This window comes from Otolemur garnettii, unplaced genomic scaffold (assembly GCF_000181295.1).
Source record: "Otolemur garnettii isolate 467f Iridium unplaced genomic scaffold, OtoGar3 scaffold00018, whole genome shotgun sequence".
Lineage (NCBI taxonomy): Eukaryota > Metazoa > Chordata > Mammalia > Primates > Galagidae > Otolemur > Otolemur garnettii.
Window position 1 is genome coordinate 14,710,959 of NW_003852413.1, and position 23,379 is coordinate 14,734,337.

The following is a 23,379-nucleotide window of genomic DNA, read 5'->3' on the forward strand; positions in this document are numbered from 1 at the left end:
GCTCAAGCGAGTCTCCTGCCTCAGCCTCCCATGTAGCTGGGACCACAGGCACCCGCCACAATGCCTGGCTATTTTTTGGTTGCCGCCATCATTGTTGTTTGGTGGGCCTGGGCTGGATTCGAACTCGCCACCTTAGGTGTATGTGGCTGGCGCCTTAGCCGCTTGAGCCATAGGCGCTGAGCCATCATGAGATGTTAGTATGGTGGTGGTAATGGTTTTTGAAGGACATAGCTCTTCAGGATTATAAGGAATAGGCATATTCATCCCCATGTGAAGGATTCATTGTGACCTCTTGAAAAGGTGGGATGGAACCAAGCTGAACCTTGAAGGGAGAGCAAAACATTAATAGAGGAGCACCCAGAACAAATGAGCAGCCGGCAGAGCAGAGGCACCATGTTGAGGACATGTGCAGACCTGAGCAGGAGCACAGCTAATGGCACAGGTGGCTGGACCAGGTGATACTGGTACTGGGGTGGGGGAGAGCTGCAAAAACTTGGGAAAAGAGTTTGTGTATTTGACTCTGTTCACTGGGGACAGTCATGAAAAGTTTGTAGATTTGGCATGAGAGAATCATATCAAGAGTAGAGCTGTTTGTTGGCTGGGCATGGTGGCTCTCACCTGTAGTCCTAGCACTCTAGGAAGCCGATGAGGGTGGATTGCTTGAGCTCAGGAGTTCAAGACCAGCCTGAGCAAGAGCAAGACCCCTGTCTCTACTAAAAAAAATAAAAAATAAATTATCTGGGTATTGTGGCAGATGCCTGTAATCCTAGCTTCTCCGGGGGGCTGAGGCAAGAGGATTGCTGAAGCCCAGAGAGTTTGAGGTTACTGTGAGTTATGACATGACAGCACTCTACCCAAGGTGACAGAGTGAGAGACTATCTTATTGAAAAAAAAGAAAGAGTAGATCTGTTGATTCTGGAAAGAGTGATGAGTAGAATGAATTGAAGGCTGGGAGCCCAGGGGCAGGAAAGCGTTTAGGTGTGCTCTAGTGTCTTCAGTGGCCTTCCTGGGTTTTTCTTCCTCCTTCTATCCTTCATTGTTGGGGCTCCCTGGGCGCCACTCACCTCTCTCTTCCCTCCATGGCTTCCCCAGCCGTATGCGTGCTGAGTCTTCCAACCCAGAGCTTTAGCCCGGATCTACCCTGGGCTAAACACCAGTGTGTGTTAAATCATGTTCAGGCCACATTCTACTAGTTGTCCCTTGACTTGTCAGCCTCACAGAATGTTCTCTTTCTTCCAAAGTCTGCTTCTCCTCCTTCTGTGTCTGGTTCCTATGCACAATCTCCATTCACCCATCCTACCAATTACTCAAACCAGAAACTTGACTATTTCACAAAAAATACAAAAGGACAAATACTATTTAAGTCTAGTTAGATGGGGTACCAAGAATAGGCAAATTCGTAGACAGGTTGTAGAAAGGTGGTTTCCAGAGGTTGGGGGGAGCAGAGAGTGGGAAGTCGTTTTTTTGTTTTTTTGTTTTGAGACAGGGTCTCACTCTGTTACCCTGGGTAGAGTGCCATGGCATCATAGCTCACAGCAACCTCAAACTCTTGGGCTCAAATGATCCTCTTGCCTCAGCCTCCCCAGTAGCTGGGCCTACAGGTATCCACCACAATTCCTGGCTAAAAATTCTTCCATTTTTAGTAGAGACAAGGTCTAACTTTTGCTCAGGCTGGTCTCCAACTCCTAAGCTCAGGCAATCCGCCTTGGCCTCCTACACTACTAGGATTACAGGGATGAACCACTGCACCCAGCCTGGGAAGTCGTTTTTTAAAGAATCAAGAGTTTCAATTAGTGGCAATGGAAAAGTTCTAGTGATGGTCGCACAATATCGTGAATGCATTTAGTGCTATTGAGTTATACAGTTAAAATGGTTAAATTAGTATTTTCATGTTATGCATATTTTACCATAATTTAAAAGTAAATATTCGTAATAATAAATATAACCTATTCAATTTGGTTTGACTCAGTTTCTCCCAGACTCATTTGATTATGGAACCCTCCAGTCCAGAAAAAAAAAGTACACTTTATGACATGTACTTACCTCCTTACAGTGTCAGAGAAGCACGTTTGGGGAAACATTCTCACATCCTTAGGGTCAGGGAGGAGGAAGCAAGTTCCTCAATGTATTAATTGACAGAAATGTGATTAGAAAGGTTTTTTATTTCTGGGAATGATGGGTCAGTTAGTCGCTGGACTGAATTAATCATGTCATTTCTATGGGAGAATGCATTTGGGCTTTGAAATACAGCAGACTGCAAAGGAACTTGTAGAACACAGTCCCTTCAAGTTGGAAACTGCTTTGCTTCATGTCTAAGTGCACAGTCTGCCCCCTTTTGCAGTGGTTTGCAAACTATTCTGGAAAGCTGGGAGGTTCCAACTATTGGGGAGTGTTGAGACTATCTGTGAGTGTTGAGACTCTTAAGGCTGAGCACAGGGGACTGGGTGAGGGAAGAGGGAGTGAGATGGGGGCCTGGTGCCACGCATCTTTCCCTCCAGTTCCCCTTCCCTAAGTCCCAGACTAATCTGGGTCTAAGGTGCTGAAGAGGCTCAGCCACAAGGCAGCTTTAACGTGTTTTCACCCTGTCTGTGGATCTGGGAGTCAAAGTTTCTCTGCCTTGTGTCTAATGCCTGCAGACAGAGTTGACGTGCACACTCCTGTTCTCTCCAAAACCCACTCTCCTCACAGCACTCCTGCCTGTGGTTAGACCCCTAGGCATTTGCTTTGGTTGTCTGTCTGAGTTCCTGCTTCAGGAGACTATATAATGTCTCAAGCCCTGCACAACTTGACCTTGTACACAACATGTGCGGCCATCCATTTCAATAGACTCCCAGGTCCCTTCCTCATTCTGTCTGCCCTGCTCCCTAGGAACTGGAATCCTGCCCTGAAATTTCAGTGTAAGGGCACATTTTCTCTCTCTCTCTTTCTTTCTTTCTTCTGAGACAGAATCTCACTTTGTCACACTGGGTAGAATGCTGTGGCATCATAGCTCACAGCAACCTCAAACTCTTGGGCTCAAGTGATCCTCTTGCCTTAGCCTCCCTAGCTCGGACTACAGGCACCTGCCACAATGCCCCACTACTTTTTTTGTTTGTTTGTTTGTTTTTGAGACAGTCTCAATATGTTGCCCTCAGTTGAGTACTGTGGCATCATAGCTCACAGCAACCTCAAACTCATGGGCTTAAGTGATTCTCTAGCCACAACCTCCCAAGTAACTGGGACTACAGGTGCCTGCCACAAGGCCTGGCTATTTTGTTCTTGTTGTTGTTGTTGTCGTTGTCATTGTTGTTTAGCAGGCCCTGGCTGGGTTTGAACACGCCAGCCCTGGTGTATGTGGCTGGTACCCTAGCCACTGAGCTACAGGCGCTGACACCCCCCCTCCCCTTTTTGTTTAAAGAGACATTTGGCTTGTTTGGTCTTGACCTTCTGAGCTGCAGTCATCCACCCACCTCAGCCTCCAAGAGTGCTAGGATTACAGGTGGGTGTGAGCCACCGCACCTGGCCTAGGGGCGCATTTTCCATGCCAACTCGTATTTCTTCTGCTTGAAAAGTACCTGCTCCTTCAAAAAACTTCAGACCTTAGAGAAATACATTTCCTATGATCCTTTCTTAGGTAATTGCCATTAACAATGGACCATATTTTCTTTAGGTTTTTCTTTTCCTATTCATGTACATGTACGTGTTTGCTTTTTAACAAAACTCCTGCTATACCTACTGACTCAGGCGTCTGGGGCATCTTTCCATTTTGGCAAGTAGAGTTCTGTTTCATTATTTAGACAGCATGATTTACCTAACTGATCTTACTGATGGACAGTTGGAGTTTTTCCAGTTTTTTCTTACTGTAGACATGTATATAGACATGGATAATCTTAAGCGTAGAAATCTTTGCACACCTGCAAAAGGATTTCTGTGGGATAAATTCCTAGGTAGGACAGCTAGGTCAAATAATATAAACACTTTAAATTTTAATAAAGATTTCGCCAAATCATCTTCCAAAGGGCTTAACCATTTTGCTGTCAGTGTGGAGGCAGGCCTGTTCCCTCCAACGCACTAATACTGGCTAGCTTTTAAAATCTTTACTCATTTGACAGATGAAAAATGTGTTAGTTTGCATTTTAAAAATAAACTTTTTACATGCTCTTTCCATTGCAAAACTCTGAGATGCTCCTGATTGCTGAGGGTGGACATTTTTTGTATAGTAATTGCCATTTGCATTTCTTCTCTAAATTCCTGCCCTGGTTTCTACTTGGTGGTGCACCAAGTAGAGTTCTCTGTGGCTCTTCTCTGTCTGACAGGATGGACAATCTGACCCATCCTTCCCTATCTGAAGGCTGGAGAGCAATGTCTAGCTCAGGACTGGGGTTGAGAAAGGCCCGGGTTGACTCCCAGCTGCTCCAGGTATTCTGTGACCTTGTACAATGAACTTCACCTTTTTAGGTCCCAGTTTCTCACTTGAAAACTACACTGGAAAGAAGCTGGGAAAGTCAGACCTGTCGGACTGAATCTTGGTTTGTCAGGCCCTTAGAGTTTCCTTTTAGAGCAGTAGTCCCCAGCCTTCCGGGCACCAGGAACTGGTTTCATGGAAGACAATTTTTCCACGGACTAGAAGGGTGCAAGGGTGGGTGGGGGTGGCTTGGAGATGATTCAGGGGGATTATGTTTATTGGGCACTTTATTTCTATTGTCTTTATTACATGGTTACTTTACATTCCATCGTTATATCCTCTACATTATTATTACATTCTTACAAGCACCGAGTACCCTATATCTTACGAGCACCGAGTACCCTTTGTCTTACGAGCACCGAGTACCCTATATCTCTCTCATGTGCCGTTTGCAGCAGGGATCTCACTCCTAGGAGAATCCTGTGCCACTGACCTGACAGGGGGCCGAGCTCAGGTGATGCTGGATAGAGGCCGGCTGTAAATACAGACGAAGCTCCCTTCACTCACCCGCTACTCATCTCCTGCTGTGCGTCCCGTTCCTAACAGCCTGCGGGTGATACCACAGCGCGTGGGTGGGGGACTGCAGTTTTAGAGTATTTATGTTTGATTATCAATTTTTGTTTATATGTCGATTCCCCTTACTAGAATCGAAGCACCTCGATCATGGGGCCTGTACTTTATCCCTTTTCCTATCTTTGGTGCCTGGGACACAATGGGTGTGCAACAGGTATTTCCTACTGCATTTAATTTTTAAGAATTGTGTCAACTCTTTGACCACAAAAGCTATTTTCTAGGTGCTATGAGGATACAATTTTTTTTAAACTGTAGTTCAGACTCTGAAGGGGTTTGTATCCAGTTGGGGACAAGCTCAATCGTTCATTGACTCTCTTGGTTGTGCAGCATATTCTAAGCATCTAAGCTCTGGTCCTCTTGGGACTGAGACAGGAAGGTAAACAGTGAAGACAAAGTGTATCCCCCCCACTCACCCACTCAAGTGGCTCCCGCTCCAATAGGGGAGACAGGCATTAAATGAACACAGCATAGTAGAATGGTGCAATGGTATATAATTTCTAACAGTCATTAAAAATATAGTAAAAAATAGGCTGGGTGCAGTGGCTTATGTCTGTAATCCTAGCACTCTGGGTGGCCATTGCATGTGGATTGCTTGAGCTTAGGAGTATGAGACCATCCTAAGCACGAGTAAGACCCCATCTTTTAAAAAAAACTAGCTGGGGGTTGTGGCTAGTTTCCTGTGCCTGTAATCCCTGGCTAAGAGGATCACACAAGCCCAAGAGTTTGCAGTTGCTTTAAGCTATGATGCCCAGCACTCTACCCAGGATGACAGAGTGAGTTTCAAAAAAAAAAAAAAAAAAGAAAAAAAGAAACCCTGGCTTGGTGCCTGTGGCTAAGGCACCAGCCACATACACCTAAAGGTGGTGGGTTTGAATCCAGCCCGGGCCAGCCAAACAATGATGGCTGCCACCAAAAAATAGCCAGGCGTTGTGGTAGGCGCCTGTGGCCCCAGGTACTTGGGAGGCAGAGGCAGGAGACTCGCTTGAGCCCAGGAGTTGGAGGTTGCTGTGAGCTGTGATGCCACAGCACTCTACCCAGGGGCACAGCTTGAGGCTCTGTCTCAAAAAAAACCCAAAAAACCCCTGTTCACTGTTTGTCCCAGTGTTACCCATGACTGGTTGGCTGTCGAGATCTTTCCTCCCACTACTGAGCATCCGCGGGAACCATCAGTCCATAACGTCCTTATGGGAGAGGCTGGTGCGTGTCCTTAGATGGTTGGTGGCTTTGCACTTTTTATAGGGACATGGACCTTTTGAGAAATGGATCGTCAGGGAGGACTGGGCACACTTCATGTACTCCCTGCCCATCCCAGACCTCCCTCCACGGTTAGGGAAAGAAAAGAAGAGAGAAAATCCCACAGGGAGGATTGTGTGGGCCAAGAGCAGGCGGGGAGAGATGGATCTTGTGCAGTGCTGGTCAGTTTGACACGAGGGAGATTGTGTGCCACGGAGCATGAGGGAGGGCCAGGGTGAACTGGCTGACACTGACCGGGGAGCCCCTAAATGCCTGGTGTAGAATTAGCAGTTCTTGATCACTGACTGGCTATGAAGTCAAGGGAGCCACCAGGGCTGAAGTCGACCCTCCCAGCAAACCCTGGAGGAATCCTAGTCAGTATTATTTACAGAATCAGGAGAGGCACAAAGGTAAGGCTGTGCCACGTCAAAACCTGTGTGATGGTCATGTTGAAATGCCCCAACTTGCCTTTATTAACTCAGGCCGAGTCTGCCATGCGAACGTTCATTTAAAGAATTGAATTTACCGTCTAACTGGGCATCCTACCTTGAACAGTTAAAAATCAGATTTGTCTGACTTCTAATTTTAGAAGGAACCAAGCTGACCTTCATTCCGCCGTTGCTAACTGGAGCCCCGTTACCTGGGTGACTAGATTTACAATATGTCAGTATGCAAATACCATCTGCCCAAGTGGAGAAGGGGAAGCAAGGCCTTCCTCCTGGGGGCTCGCCTGCAGTTCTGGAAATGTCTTCCTCTGGGACAGTGTCTCCTTCTCGGAGGAGAAGGAAAGCGAGGGGAGGAGACGTGAGGTTTTATTGCTAGAACCTTTTCCTCCTCCTCTTCCCCCACCGGCGTTTGTGGTCTGCCGTAGGCACCTTGGGGTATAGATGGCAGCCTAGATTTCACATTTCTTCTGGTGGAGCCAGCTAAAGGGAGAGGTTATATGTCACTTCTGTGGATCGCAAAACACTTCGATTCAGATAATTGGAAGAGCTTAATGAAGACTTTGACTTTGCGGTTCCTGCCTCCCCAAATGCCATTAGGAATCTAATTTCTAATGGAGAAGAGAGAGTGTGAGCTGGCTATGGAGCCGGCTGCCTTTCCAGGGGGAGCTCAGAAGAAGGGGGAACAGGAGCGGATATTCCATTTCATTTTCTACACTTCAGGGTGGCTGAGGAAACGGAAGGGCTGTTTCTCCCCCAGAATGTGTACGTCTGTGTATATAGATTCAGTTGCTATCCTGCCTGGGGTTTCAGGCCAGGGTTTGGAATCACATTTGGAAACATTCGAATCCACAGGCAGGGATGTTCTGCTGTTCCTTTTCATGAAGAAGCTGTCACATCAGCTGTCAGCTGCAGGAATCTCTCCCACCCACGCATTGTTTGAGTCCAAATTAGGTGGACTCATTAATTTTAATTTTTACTTTCAAATCTCAAGGACTTAGATGGGTGGGTGTGCTTCCTTTCCTGGCTGTGTGTAGGAATTTGTGGGGGAGGAAGACTTTCCAGGAGCAGGACCAAGGTCCACAGGCTCTTGGCTTCTAATTTCGTCCTCCCTGGTGACGGCTCCTGTGACCTCTTCTCTCTCTGTGCTCCCTGGGTCTGCTGTCTCCCACCTCTTTAAAAATAAACTCTTCTTTGCTTCAACCTGAGATGGCCAGCAGCGTGCAAGAGTGAGGAACGTGACTTGACTTAGGGGACATTTTCATTCACCTGGCCTTTTATCTGGGTGTCAAGCAAGTAGCCATGGAGATTAATGCCTGAGTGCATCCCAGAGCTAGATTGCCCAGGTTCAAATCCCAGCTCTGCTACTTACTGGCTGGGAGACCTTGGGCCAGTTACCTAACCTCTCTGTGCCTCAGTTTCCTCATTTGTCTAACAGGGATTAAAAAGACCTCATTGGGCCCTAAGCAGTGACTCACGCCTGTAATGCTGGCACTCTGGGAGGTTAAGGCAGGAGAATTGCTTGAGATCAGGAGTTTGAGACCAGCCTGAGCAAAAGCGAGACTCTGTCCCTACAAAAATTAGAAAAATGAGCCACATGTGGTGGTGTATGCCTGTTGTCCCAGCTACTCAGGAGGCTGAGGGTGGAGAATCTCTTGAGGCCAGGAGTTGGAGGTTGCAGTGAGCTGTGATGATGCCATAGCACTCCAGCCCAGGCTACAGAGCAAGATTCTGTCAAGGAAGGATAGAAGGGAGGAAGGGAGGGAAGGGGGTTGGGAGGGAGGAAAGGAGGAAAGAAGTAAATGAAAGAGGGAGGAAGATAAGGGGAGTAGGGAAGAAGGAAGGGAGGGAGGGAGGAGGAAGGTACACTTCATTGGATTGTAGTAAGGACTAAACAAGAACTGTGCAGAGCCTGGAGAACCCGGCACTCTATGGGACAGCTTTGGTGACCACCTTGTTGGCATGTGCCATCTCCGTAAGTAGGGAAGTTTTGTTGTGAGCAAGTGAATGTCCAGGCTTTGCTTGCAGGCTGTGACCTCCCCCTTCCTTGCCAAGCTAGTTCCTATGCATGCACAAACCAAGCCTCATCTCCATGTTATAACCCCCCCATCTGTACCCTGCAGTGTGCCACTGTCTCCCTACCCCCTTGCGCACTTTCTCTTGACGTGGCATTGCTAGTACATTGGGACGCGCTGTCCCAGCACATCTCGCTAACTCTCTGCAGTATAATGTTTACTCTCTTTGTCGTCTTTGGAGGGTGATGCAGAGACACGACCTGGCTGGAGAGCCACCCATGAGCGTTGGTTCAGCACATATTGTGCCCAAGTATAAAAGTCAGTGACACGGGCCCTCAAGCCCACACTTGTCCCATAGCATACTCTTGGCTTTTGAAGTCACTTGCTTGGCTTTCTTGTTTCTATAGGTAACTTTAAACCATCAGAAGTAAGTGTGAGACTTTGTAAAATGGCGCAGCTACCATGGAAGAAATCTTAAAAGGTTAAACATCTTGCTACTGTGTGACCTGGTAATTCCACTCCCAAGAGAAAGGAAAATGAATTCAGTTACATAAAGATTCAGTTACAAATGCTCACAGCAGCATTACTCAGAATAGCCACAACTGGGGTTCCTGAACCCCAGTGTTCATCAACTGGCGGGTGGATACACAGCATGTGGTATGCCCATTCAGTAGATGATTATTCAGTAGTAAAAAGCACGTGAGAATACATATTAAACATGTCTGAGTCTTTTATGTAACATGAAAGATGTCAGTCACAAAAGGCCATATATTGTGTGGTGTATGACGTGTGGAGTCAGCATGGCCATGGGGACAGAGAGGAGGTTAGTGGTTAGAATGGGGGGTGACTGCCAGTGGATATGGGATTTCTTTGGGAGTGTGGAAAATGCTCCGGAATTAGATAATGGTGATGGGGGCCGGGTGTGGTGGCTCATGCCTATAATCCTAGCACTCTGGAAGGCTGAGGCAGGTGGATCGCCTCAGCTCACAAGTTCAAGACCAGCCTGAGCTACAGACCCTATCTCTAAAAGTAGCTGGGCGTTGTGGCAGCCACCTGTAGTCCCCGCTACTTGAGAGGCTGAGGCAAGAGAATTGCTTGATCTCAGGAGTCTGAGATTGCTGTGAGCTATGATGCCATGGCACTCTACTGGGGGCAAGAAAGTGAGACTGTCTCAGAAAAAAAAAGATAATGGTGATGGTTGCACAACCTTGTGACTGTACTAAACCCCACTGAATTGTATACGTAAAAAAAAAAAAAAAAGGGTGTGAAACATCCATATAGCCTACTACAGATTTTCAAGTCATTTCTAAGATTACTTTTTCAAGAATATCTGTCACCTAAAATAGAATAAAAAGTGAATTAATCTGTAAGAAAAACATAAAAAATGCAAATTATCAAGAATGCCTTTTTCCCCCTAAATCTTTGAGTATAAATTGTATACATACTATTCATAAGAAAATTCTGGGCTCGGCGCCTATAGCTCAACCGGCTAAGGCGCCAGCCACGTACACCTAAGGTGGCGGGTTCGAATCCCCAGCCCGGACCCGCCAAAACAACAATGACGGCTGCAACCAAAAAAATAGCCAGGCGTTGTGGTGGGCGCCTGTGGTCCCAGCTACTTGGGAGGCGGAGGCAGGAGACTCGCTAGAGCCCAGGAGTTGGAGGTTGCTGTGAGCTGTAATGCCACGGCACTCTACCCAGGGGGACAGCTTGAGGCTCTGTCTCAAAAAAAAAAGAAAGAAAAGAAAATTCTGTTGAACTTGGCGCCTATAGCTCAGCGGCTAGGGAACCAGCCACATACACCAGAGCTGGCGGGTTCAACCCCAGCCGAGGGCCTGCCAAACAACAATGACAACTCCAACCAAACAACAGCTGGTTGTTGTGGTGGGCGCCTGTAGACCCAGCTACTTGGGAGGCTGAGGCAAGAGAATCGCTTAAGCCCAAGAGTTTGAGGTTGCAGTGAGCTGTGATGCACGGCACTCTACCCAGGGCAACATAGTGAGACTCTGTCTCAAAAAAAAAAAAAAAATTCTGTGGGGCTCTGCTGCCTTCTTTACTGTGATTCTATAATTTACTATATTCCTGGCTGGTCCATGAAAATAATACTGAAAGCAGCTTCTATAACAGAAATAGAAGGGCCTTTTCAGGTCATGCTTACCACCAGCCACCCCGGGTTCCTCAAGGTAATAATTCATAGCTGCCTCTTTGTGGTGCCCTTACAGAGAACAACTTAACTGCAAGTGTGTTTGGACCTTTTTGACGTGAAAAGGGCTGGTTGTGGTTTCATATGTTTGCACCCAGAACCTTTCCAAGAGGCACCATCCAACTGCCAGGTTAAACTAGTAAATTAAGTAGCCATCACATTTTATCCAGGTTTCATCAGGAGTCTACTCATTAACCCTTCTGGTTTAAATAAATAATAGGGCTGAATGTCTCCCAGGGCTGTCTCTCAGTACTTATTTGGAAGAAGGGTTTGCAATGCCCGAGTACCACCTAAAATGGGCTTTACAAGAATAAAAGACCCAGGAGGAGAAATTAGAATTGACTTTGAAATATCCTGTAAGTCAATCACACACATTAGGATGGCAATTTTAAAAAATAATAATAATAAGTGTTGGTGAGCCTGTGGAGAAATTGGAAACTTTGTGCATTGCTGGTGAACACATAAGATGGTGTCACCTCTGTAGAAAACAGATTTTTACTGGGCGGGGAGGTTCCTCAAAAAGTTAAATGTAGTGGCAGCGCCTGTGGCTCAAAGGAGTAGGGTGCCGGCCCCGTATACCTGAGGTGGTGGGTTCAAACCCAGCCCTGGCCAAAAAAAAAGTTAAACGTAGAATTATTGTATGATTGAGCAATTCCACTTCTAGGTCTACACTGAAAATAATTAAAAGCGGGGATTGAAACAGATACTTGAAGACTGACAATCATAACAGTGTTATTCACCATAGCTGACAGGAGGAAGCAACCCAAATGTAGACACGTGAATAAACAAGACAAGCTGTAGCCTTGCCAGGGACTAGGGTTCCAGCCTCAACCAGGAACGGGGTCACTGACACATGCTATGGTGCGGTGAACCTGGACACATCGCCCTGCAGAGGACATAAACCAGACACAAGAGGACAAGTACCGTGTGATTCCACTCACGTGAGGTGTCCAGAGTACACAGATTCCCAGAGACAGAAGATGGATTAGAGGCTACCGAGGAGTGGGACGAACGGGAGCTGTTTCATGGGGACAGAGTTTCTGTTTGATGTAAAAGTCCTGGAAACTGACAGTGGTAAGGGTTGTACGACATTGCGATTGTACTTTATGTCCCTGAATTGTACACTCAAAACCGGTTAAACTGGTACATTTCATACTATGTATATTCTACCACAGTACAAAAAGAAAGAAAGAAAAAATCCTGCGAAGAACAACTCTTCCTTGTATTGTACCCATATTCTTTTCTCTCCCACTTCTTTAAAAACTCCATCAGTTGTATTTTCTCACGGCGTGGCTGGGGGGCTGGTGTGCATGCCCCTAGGGGAGACGTGCCGATACTGAGGGGCTCCCCGCTTAGGGGAGGGCAGGACCACTACGTGGCCATTCCATGGACAGACTGTCTCTCCAGACTCTGAGAATAAGTCCAAGGTGCGGTAGGAGCTCAGAAGATAAATTCTTTTTTAATTTTTTTTATCTTTATTATTTTTTATTTTAATTTTTTGAGACAGAGTCTCACTGTATCGCCCTTGGCAGAGTGCCGTGGTGTCACAGCTCACAGCAACCTCCAGTTCTGGGGCTTAGGCGATTCCCTTGCCTCAGCCTCCCGAGTAGCTGGGACTACAGGTGCCTGCCACAACACCCGGCTATTTTGTTGTTGTTGTTGTTGTTGTTGTTGTTGTTGCAGTTTGGCCAGGGCCGGGTTCAAGCCTGCCACCCTCAGTACATGGGGCCGGCACCCTACCCACTGAGCCACAGGTGCCACCCTTTTTATCTTTTTTTGAAGTCAGTCTTGCTGTGTCACCAGGTGGGAGTGCAGGGGTAGGATCATAGCTCACTAGAGCCTGGAACTCCTGGGCTCAGAGATAGAGTCCTAAATGTATCAGTTCCTGGAAATGTACCAAATTGACTCTGTTTTGCCTGTCTCCATTAACCAGCTCAGGAGAGCAGACAGAAGACATCCATTTGCCTTCCTTAGCTGGTTACCTGCTTTTTACCAAGGAAAGAACACTCTCCAGTAGCTATTGCTTAAGAAAATAGTGCTTTCCTGTGACCAGCCACACACCATCTCCGGCCACAAGTAACGCACCGTGGACTCTGGCATTTCTTCTCCAGAGTGGGATGTGGAAACTTTCTAACTTCATTATAACTCTCTCCCAGCCCTGCTAGGTAGTTCTCAGAACTCCCAAACCTCTTGCTGTGCCAGCTAGCACTTAAGCAAGCAAAGCAGTCCAGTGACCTTCAAATCTTACTGAGATCTTGTTTTTCTAGGCATGAAGTGGCTTGAATAACTCATTCACAGCATTAGGAACTCCCGTTGTTCAACTGCTCGAGGAGCAGCAAATACTTCTGTATGCGTTCTGTTGGCCCTTCTGTCCTCAGAAGGTCTCCGAGATGCCCAAACTGATTACCGTCCTTCCTGAAGATAGATTTCTGCTTCTAACCGGTGCTGCAGCTTCCCCTGGTGACACCAGCCATTTTCACAAAGGATTTTGTTGTTAGGGGCAATAGGCGTCACAAACAGGGGCTCCTTTCATTCTGGATATAAAACCTTGCTGGCTGATATTTCTGGTTATGAGGCCAAGATGATGGAGATGACAAAAGGGCCCCAGGTTTGTGGCTCAGGATGTGCCGGGAAAGCTCTATCTCAGTCATCCCCCTTTTAGGTCTTGTGATTGGCCGTGGGTTTGTTCCATAGTAAGCCCCAGAGCCTTGATTGCTTGCTAAAGGTCAGGACTGTCAGCAAACCTCTCCATTTACTTGAATTGCAGTCGGTTTCACATTTCCCAGCAAATCGTTTGAGACCTCTGATGAATGCATCAAGGTCCTTTAGTCTTCTGTCATCAAGGCAGAAACCCACCCCTTTGCCAGACACTGGGTCTGTCTGGTTCACAGCTCTACCTCTAGTGTCTACAGGCCCCAGCACACATGAGCTACTTATTAAATGAATAAACCAGAATGCACAGGACACGTAAGAACCAAGATTGTGGCTGGGCATGGTTGCTCACGCCTGCAATCCTAGCACTTGGGAGGCTGAGGCGGGTGGATTGCCTGAGCTTGGGAGTTCAAGACCTGCCTGAGCCAGAGCCAAACCTCGCCTCTAAAAATAGCCCAGCATTGTGGCGGGGCCTGTAGCCCCAGCTACTTGGGAGGCTGAGGCAAGAAAATCATTTAAGCCCAAGAGTTTGAAGCTGCTGTGAGCTTTGATGCTATAGCACTCTACCCAGGGCAACAGGTGAGAGTGTCTCAAAAAAAAAAAAGAAAGAAAGAAAAGAAAAGAAAACAAGAACCAAAACTGTCCCCACAACCAATGTATAAAGAAATCCAATATTCTGCCACTAAGCTACTCATGCGAATTTGAGTTGAGTTCTAGCAGGCTCTGTCTTTACTCTCTTAACGGCTATTCATGGCTCCCACTAATGGCTAATTTTCTCTGCTTCTCATTTATAAATCCAAGGGCGCAACACCTACTACCGTAGTCAAATGCTTAAAAAGTAGCCTGTAAGTACTGCGTGTTATCTTTTGGCTTTTCAATTTGTGAGTCCCGTGAATTCTCAGGGCTAGAATACCACCTCTGAGGGCGAGTCAGTGTTGGAAGCAGCAGCAAATTGTGCACTCTGACTTTCCATATGCTTCAAAGAAGATCATCATTCTCCTGTGCTCAGTCAAGTAGATTATCCTCCGAGATGGTCGAGTGCACTTGAAATGATTTGCACAGTCTTGTAGCAACCCCAGGGATCCGGTTGTGCTGGCACCAGTGCAAGGCGTACCCTGAGCCCTGCCCTTGGAGGGAGGTTTCTATTCAGTTCAGTCCCCAACTTCGGATGGGTTAAGCATCAATGTACAATGCAATTTTATATTGGCTTGTCAACCAAAAGGGGGGGGGTTTGAATTAAATGTCCATAGCCCAGCTTCTTCTTAAATCTCTCGATCAGTTTTCTCGTCCCCGCACCCTGGCATAATGACACAGGCATTACGTACACAAGGCACCTCAGAGGGCTGCTTATAAAAACTCAGGGGAAAAGATAACTACGTGGTGATGTGCTGATATCCTGAAATATGAGCCGCAGGTTTGTATTTTCTGTGTGGGATCGGATATTGGTTTTCGTGGTTTATTGACCTGGTGGAGAGACATCTGACGAAAGACCCAAGAACTTTACTTTTTTTTTTTTTTTTAAACCTTCCTGTCTTCCTGGAGAAATCTGCACTTTGAATCACAGAGCCTGGAAGCCGGAAGGATTGGCTGGTCACGTTCTTACGCTGGGCAGAACCTAGATGAGATCCAGCCGTTGGAAGTAAAAATGCACTTTGCCAAAGGAAAAGGAGCTGGGCTGGTCTTGCTGTTGAGTCACTTCCAGGCAGCGGCTCAGGCTGAGAGCACCTGGAAAGGGCAGACCCTGGACTCTGACGGTCACGTTCAATAAGGAATGTGGTCTCACTGATGTGGGATCAGAATGCGTTTTTGTTCAGTTAATTACTCTTTCCCTTCTGCTGAGGTCTCTGCAGCATGCTACTGCCAGCACCAGGTTGCTCGGAAGCCCCATCGGCAGGAATCCCCCAGAATACTCCTATTAAAGACCATGAAGTTTAAGGCACAGCGAGGGAGCCGCTCCTCAGGTGTGGCAGAAATCAAGGAGTCTCCCGTCATAGCATCTCTCAAGAAAGTCATTTGATATCTTTTCTGTCTGCTAGGCTCAATGCCTTCAAATAAGTTTCCCAGCCCCAGATCCATCAAATGGGAAGCTCCTTATTCTTTCAATTATTTTTCCTAATCATTAAAAAAAAGAAATCACTGGTAGATGGTGGTCTTGAGGTGTAAGCCACATTGGCTGAAAAGTGTCATGTACCCAGCTTTTAAAAGAAAAAGTGATGAAATATATATAAAATTTTACCACTTTCACCACTGTTGAGTGTATGGTTCAGTGACATTAAGTACGTTTCCCTTGGCTCGGCGCCTATAGCTCAACTGGCTAAGGCACCAGCCACGTACACCTAAGGTGGTGGGTTCGAATCCCCAGCCCGGACTCGCCAAACAACAATGACGGCTGCAACCAAAAAAAAAAAGGCCGGGCCGTGGGGCCGGTGCCTGTGGTCCCAGCTACTTGGGAGGCGGAGGCAGGAGACTCGCTTGAGCCCAGGAGTTGGAGGTTGCTGTGAGCGTGATGCCATGGCACTCTACCCAGGGGGATAGCTTGAGGCTCTGTCTCAAAAAAAAAAAAAAAACTAAATTTCCCTTGGCTGGGTATGGTGGTTCATGCCTGTAATCCTAGTACTCCGGGAGGTCGAGGCAGGTGGATCATCCTGAGCTCAGGAGTTCGAGACCAGTCTGAGCAAAAGTGAGACCCCCCCCCCATCAATACTAAAAATAGAAAAAGTAGCCAGGCATTGTGGTGGGCCCCTGTAGTCTCAGCTACTCAGGAGGCGGTGGCAAGAGGATCTTACAGGCACCCGCCACAACGCCCAGCCCCATTTTTTGGTTGCAGCCATCATTGTTGTTTGGTGGGCCCGGGCTGGGGATTCGAACCCGCCACCTTAGGTGTATGTGGCTGGGGCCTTAGCCACTTGAGCCACAGGCGCCGAGCCAAGAGGATCTCTTGAACCCAAGAGTTTGAGGTTGCTGTGAGTTATGATGCCACAACACTCTACCGAGGGCAACAAAGTGAGACTCAGAAAAAAAAAGATACATTTACCTTAGTCGCCCATCATCACCATCCATCTCCAGAACCTTTTTTAAAATCCCAAACTCTGTACTCATTAAACAGCCCCCCCATTGCCCCCCTTCTCCTGAGCACGCCCTCCCCACAACTGCCATTCAACTTTCTGTCTCTAAGAATCTGATCATAGCAGTTACCGCAAGTAACTGGAAATTCTCAAGCTTTTTATAATACTTTGGGGAAGTGTTCAATCTGACTACCACCTAATGAAATTTCTGGAGAAGGAAAAGGGAGTTTTGAGCAGACGGCCGCCTTCCTTTGGGTTTGGCGTGGTCCGTGGACATGGCAGGTGCCTCCTCTTCTACTTTACAGAACTCTAGCACCACAGGGACGTGAATGGGGCACACCCGTGCGTCCCAGCCAGACATATGGCCGACTAGGAGGAGGACTAGCTCTGGCAGTTGCTGTGCAGGCTTACCATTTACAAAGCGTTTTAATTCGTAAGTTTTTTTCTCACTTGATTCTCACCATGTCCTGGGAGGTTATTTTATTAGTTCCATTTTAATGATAACAAACTGTGGCTCCGGTAAGTCAATTGTGTAAGGTTACAAAGGCAGAATCAGGACGCTGGCTCCCCGTTTTCATTTTTAAAACCCCAGTGCTTTCTACCTTAGCATACTGTGAACAATTATCACCTCTCTGGAGGGCCGGGTAATAGCCAGTCACCGGGAAAGGAGGGTTTCTCCAAATGCATCCCTAATTACCAGCACTGTGCCTCACTAGCTTGGAAACACCTGGAAACTCTTGGCCTGGCTCCAACTCCTGACCTTCCAGCCTCCAGAGTCTTGGTGAAATTTGGCATGGCACAGCAACCCCACCCAGAATCCCAGTTGGTCTGAATTAGGATCTAGCCCAGTACTGTCTGGGTAGAAATACATTTGAGCCCAAAATGAGAACCACATATGTAATATTAAATTTTCCAGTAACACATTAAATAATAAAAAGGAATACATTGGCTCGGCACCCACAGCACAGTGGTTATGGCATAAGCCACATACATCAAGGCTAGCGGATTCAAACCTAGCCTGGGCCAGCTAAACAACAATGATAATTGCAACAAAAAATAACCAGACGTTGTGGCAGGCACCTGTAGTCCCAGCTATTTGGGAGGCCGAGGCAAGAGAATCACTTAAGCCCAGGAGTTTGAGGTTGTTGTGAGCTGTGCTGCCATGGCACTCTACCACAAGCAGCATAGTGAGACTCTGTCTCAAAAAAAAAAAAAAGGAATAGGTGAAGTTGATTTTGAAACTATATTTTAGTTAACCCAGTATATCCAAGATACACTTGTTTCAATCAATATAAAATTACTAATGAGCTATTTTGCTTTTGGGAGTGCTGGTAATCTTCAAAATCCAGTGTGCATTTTATACTTACAGCAGCAATCCCAAGTGAGATGCTAAATTTTTGTATTTATTAGATTCAGAAATTTTAATCTGCATTTAGATTTTATAAAATTCCCACGTGTAAAAGTAGATTCACATACCCAAAGTGTTTCAAACATACATAAAAGTTTTCTAATAATTGAGTCAAGTATCAATTTTCAAATGTAAATTAATTAAAATGAAAGGAAGTTAAAAATTAAGTCCCTCCACTCCACAGGTCATATTTCAAATGTTCCCTAGTCACATATAGTAAGGGATGACAGCTTAGGATGGCCCAGACTGGACCCAGCAGCCATATAGAACAAAGTCAGCAAGCTTTTTCTGTAAAAGTCCAGATAATAGGTATTTTCAACTTTGGAGGCTTTACATTCTCTGTTGAAATGACTCAACTTTGCCATCATATCAAGAAAACAGCCACAGAATAGATGAGCATGACTGTGTGCCAATAAAACTTTATTTAAAAAAACAGGTACCAGCCCATATAGTTTGCCAAGACCATCTTTTCTAGTGCCTTGGCTATGGCTGCCAGATTATAGAAAACAGACAGCTCTAGCCTCTGTCTTTCTGAGATGAGGATGTCAAAGTCTGGACTCATTGTATCACCTTCTCTGTGTGTAATTACAATTTTGACACCACTTGGCATGAAGCCGGCAGTGGGCCTGAGTCCTGCACGGTTATCTTTCAAATGCTCTCTGCTCATGCATCCTGAAGCGATTGTTTTGCTGCGCTTTGATGTCCATATGTTGAGAGTGGAGCAGGCTAGGAGAAAGGTTTCAACAAAAATACCAACAGTGATTTAAATAATGTGGGCAATTCCCCCAAACCCCAAATTGTATCACCCTCTGGTCTTTTCTCTATCCACATAGCCAGATTGAGACAGGCAGGAATCAGATGGAGATTTCATAGTAAGTCAGAGGGACAGGTGTTTTCCTCTGTGCTTATTAGGTTAAGTGGCATCCTTCCATTTTGATGGCAAAGACCAAAGTAAATACAAAGGATGATTCTTGATCTGGGGCCTTGAGTTCCCTAATCATATCATCAGAGAATAACTCTACCCAGAGTTGGTGACCTTGACTGCCAAGTGGTGGTTCCCACTTTTCAAATTAGGATGCTTGCAAATGGCATTGGGACTAACGGAAGAAGAGAGAGAAGACAGGAAGGGAGAGCACGGAGATCGGTTGGAAGGAAGATGACACCCCCCTCGGTCCTTTAGGGTGGGGATATACGGGAAGCCTGGCTCAGCATATGGGGAAGGGTTAAGTGGAAATCAATTGTAGCTTTGAGTTTTGTTGAGCCTAAAACATTGGGTCCGGCACTTCTTTAGGCAAGGATAGTGTTACAAGTATTGTTGCAGCTCAGTTAATAATCCCTTACTGTACTCACAAGTTTTTGCCTTTTTTGAAATCAAGGTTCAAAATTGAACTGCATGAAGTCACCTGACGGAGCTTAGCCCGAGAGTTTGCAAAAGTACAAACGATGAAACTGCTCAGCATCTCCAGCACGTTATGCAACTCTGCCTCGTCTCAAACTTTGCAACTCTATCAGACACACAGCACTGTGTGGGGGAAAGCTCTGGATCCCATGATTTTTTTTTTTTTTTTTTTTGACTACAGAGATAATTATTTGGGGTAGCTGTTCTGATGATAGCTCACATGGAGGTTCAGCCTGCAGTGTGGAGCTATCTCTAATCGTGATTGCCTATAATGATGATTACCCAAACTCCAGAATTATAACAATAGATTTTACCAAGTTAGAGCATAATTGTCCCGCCTTTCCTTATGTGAGCACAGATTAAACAACTTTGATCTTTCAATCAGATTTTTGTTACTCACCTTCTGAAATAGCAAAATTCAGAGGCAGTAGCTTTCTGCCACCTCCCTCTCCTTGCTTTTTTAATCACAGCGAGTTCTAGATTTGTTAAAGTAATTTACCTGGTCAGGACATAAGGCCTATAGAGGGGTGGAATAGAAAGGGCACAGATCTGTGGGGTTCAAATCCTGATTCTGTCATCCAGAAGCCGCCTGGTGTGGGGCAAGTCTTTAACCTCTCTGAGACGCGGATGAGACTCTTCCTCATCTGCCAATCTTTGTAAAATTAGAAATGAATATAAAGTGTCTAAGCAGTGCCTAACGGGCAGGTAAGAAAGCAATGTTACATCAACATCCTCATCAATTCTCTGATCAATTCTCAGGCTTTGAAAGTTTCAGAACCCTTCTGTGTGTTTGGATTTTACAGTCTTCATTCAACACACACGTTCGTTTGGAGTTGGTGATCAGGGATGTGGTATTTTCACTAAATTAGGAATGGAGCTTTGCAAGAAATGAGCAAGTATGAAAGCGGGCAAAAAATACAGGCTGGGCTCGACGCCTATAGCTCAACCGGCTAAGGCGCCAGCCACGTACACCTAAGGTGGCGGGTTCGAATCCCCAGCCCGGACCCACCAAACAACAATGACGGCTGCAACCAAAAAATAGCCGGGCGTTGTGGCGGGCGCCTGTGGTCCCAGCTACTTGGGAGGCGGAGGCAGGAGACTCGCTTGAGCCCAGGAGTTGGAGGTTGCTGTGAGCTGTAATGCCACGGCACTCTGCCCAGGGGGACAGCTTGAGGCTCTGTCTCAAAAAAAAAAAAAAAAAAAATACAGGCTGCCTAAAGACGGAACACTTAGTACTGAGAGAGAATGCCGAGAAGTGCCTTTGCGTGCTCTGCTCCTAGGGCTCACAGCATTTAGCGTGCATTTGAGTAAGAATCCCACTGTCCTCTACCCGGAGCCTGAATGTAGAAGGTCTATAATGAACCAGAATTCAGCATTTTTAGGAGGGTCACTTGTGATTTTGAAACAGGTGGTTCAAGGACTATCTGTCCCTTCCCACTCCCCCAACTGAGAAACAGTTTGCTGCTTGTGTCTTAGAGTCAATTTGAGATTTTAAAAGAATAACAAAACTACTGCTTCTAGACGGCCAAACTCCCACAGCCACAACCAGGCCTGATTTTCTTGGGAAGGAAAGAAGTGACAGCCTCAGAGCCCTGGGCCATCCCGTGTCTGGGCTTGAGTGTCCCACCGCCCCTAGCATCCGTGGGTCACCCCCAGACTGGCGCTGCCGTGGTGAGCTAATGCTGGTGTCTGCCTTGCACTGGCTCATGCAGGAGCCTCTGGAATGATCAATGAAGGTGGGTGGCTGGGCCCTGCTCTGGCTGCTGATGAATCAGCTGCTGGAGCCGCTCTTGTCCCCACCGAGCAGGAAGTCCTCAGGTTGAGCAGAGCCAGGGCTGACGCGCGTCTGGCTAATGGCTTTTCTGTGTCACACGGTGACCTTGATTCCATCCATTTGTCATACATGAGCAGGTTAGAGCACCTGAAGACGGGCCAGCAGCGGAACGAGTTTTCGCCAACCACCCTACGAAGCCCTGGACAGGACCTGGGTTTAGGGGTATCAGCTTTAAGTGAGAGTTGACACTTTAAAAAAAAATTAAGGTGAAATTCATGTGATATAAAATCCACCACTTTGAAGGGAACAATTTGGTGGCATCTGGGACGTTTGTGATGCTGTGCGATCACTCCTTCCACCCAAAACACTTTCATTGCCCCTGAAGGAAATCCGGCACCTGTGGACCCAAGTAGTTTATTGGGGCCACTCTGACGATGGATTACGTGGCTTAAACAAGAGTTTATTCCTTCACTGTTCTGAAGGCCAGAACTTAGAAATCAAGGTGTAAGCAGGCGTGGTTCTTTCTGAAGGCTGAGGGGAGGTTCTGTCCCAGGCCTCCACCCTTGGGATTGAGATGGGTGTCTTCTTCTCACATCATCTTCTCTATTTCTGTCTGTGTCCGAATTTCCCTTTATTATAAGGACACCGGCCGTACTGGATAATAACCCATGTACAGACCCCATCGCCAGGCCAGCCATTGTGGCCCACGCCTGTAATCCCAGCACTCTGGGAGGCCGAGGAAAGTGGATTGCTTGGGCTCAGGAATTCAAGACCAGCCTGAGCAAGAGTGAGACCCAGCTCTATTAAAAATAGAGAAACTGAGGGCAAGAAGATTGCTTGAGCTAAAGAGTTTGAGGTTGCTGTGAGTATGGTGATGCCACGGCACTCTACCAAGGGCAACAGCATGAGACTCCATCTCAAAAACAAAACAAAACAAAACCCTATTCCCAAATAAGATTACATTTTGAGGTAGGCTTAGGACTCATCATACGCATTTTAGAGGGAGTATAATTCAGCCCTAACACCCACTAAGGAGTTTCAGTATCAGTGCTTCATTGTTTTTTATGGCTGAATAATATTCCACTGTATGTAAACATTATTTTGTCAACATCAAGTACAAAGTCAGTGGAATTCCCACCCGCTTTGAGCACCTGGTGACAGACTTTTGTGCCATCTGCATGCGACTGTCTGTTGGAGTGTTCCTCCTCACAGATGTAGCACGCCAATCTCCAATGCATATGCTTTTCCTTAGTGTCTTTCTCCTTGGAAGAGTGTTGAGTTTTTAGGAGCAAAAGCCAAAGCAGTTCTCTGGACCAGATCAAGCTTCTGATCCTAAAATTCATTTTACACATTGGTTTTATCTGTCCACTTCCTCTTTCTTTTGGCTCTTATCCCCAGCGCTCCTACCTCTCCCTAAGCACACATAGGTGAACACACACACCCCTGCTCCCATTAAAAGTATTTTAAACGCAGACCATTCTGGAGAGGGGCAGGAAGTGCAGCCCTTCAAGGAGACCCCACCAGGTCCCTTCCATTGTCATGGTTACAGGCCCGTCCCCAGGGCTGGCTGCGCAGGAGAGCCTTTCAGAGCATCTTGACACTCCCGGCCCTGCACTGGCCTCAGATGAAAGAGACATCTTCAGACACATGTGTCCTCAGCTGCGGAACCGGCTGCACTGTTACCTTACACAGTTCACCTGCCCCTTCATTTAACATGTACTTCTCTCGCTCTCTCACTCTCTCTGACAGAGGCCCTGTGTCCCTGCTGGCCTGGGTTCTTTGGGGACCAACCTAGAGTCGACATTAGCTCGCAGCACACTCGGGCCCCTCTCCCCTACCACACAGGCCTCAGAGGTAATGACACCGTGTCTCTGTGGGCTTACACTGGGTCTGCCAGAGGGACCACAGCAGGATCACCCCGTCTTTGTCCTGAGGCTAAGCAGAGTTGTCTCTCATGCAAAAGTGATTGTACTCCTGGTGCCTCCTCCGTCAGATTAGTTTTGCCACTGTGAAGTCCACTGGGAGAGGAAATGCCTGCTGGCCCCGAGGTTTTCAGAGAAGCAGGAAGGAGAATGGAATAACTGGGAACTAAAGAAAGGATAAAAAATGTTTATAGCGTGTCCTGCTCTGTGATGAAAAGCTCCACGCTCTTCATAGACTTGGGTGAAAA

General features: G+C 46.7%; 1 protein-coding gene across 1 annotated transcript in view; it reads left to right on the forward strand.

Annotated features, from left to right (window-relative positions):
• PITPNC1 (phosphatidylinositol transfer protein, cytoplasmic 1) overlaps positions 1–23,379 on the forward strand; it is a 290,502-nt gene that overhangs the window by 123,437 nt on the left and 143,686 nt on the right. The window lies entirely within an intron of this gene.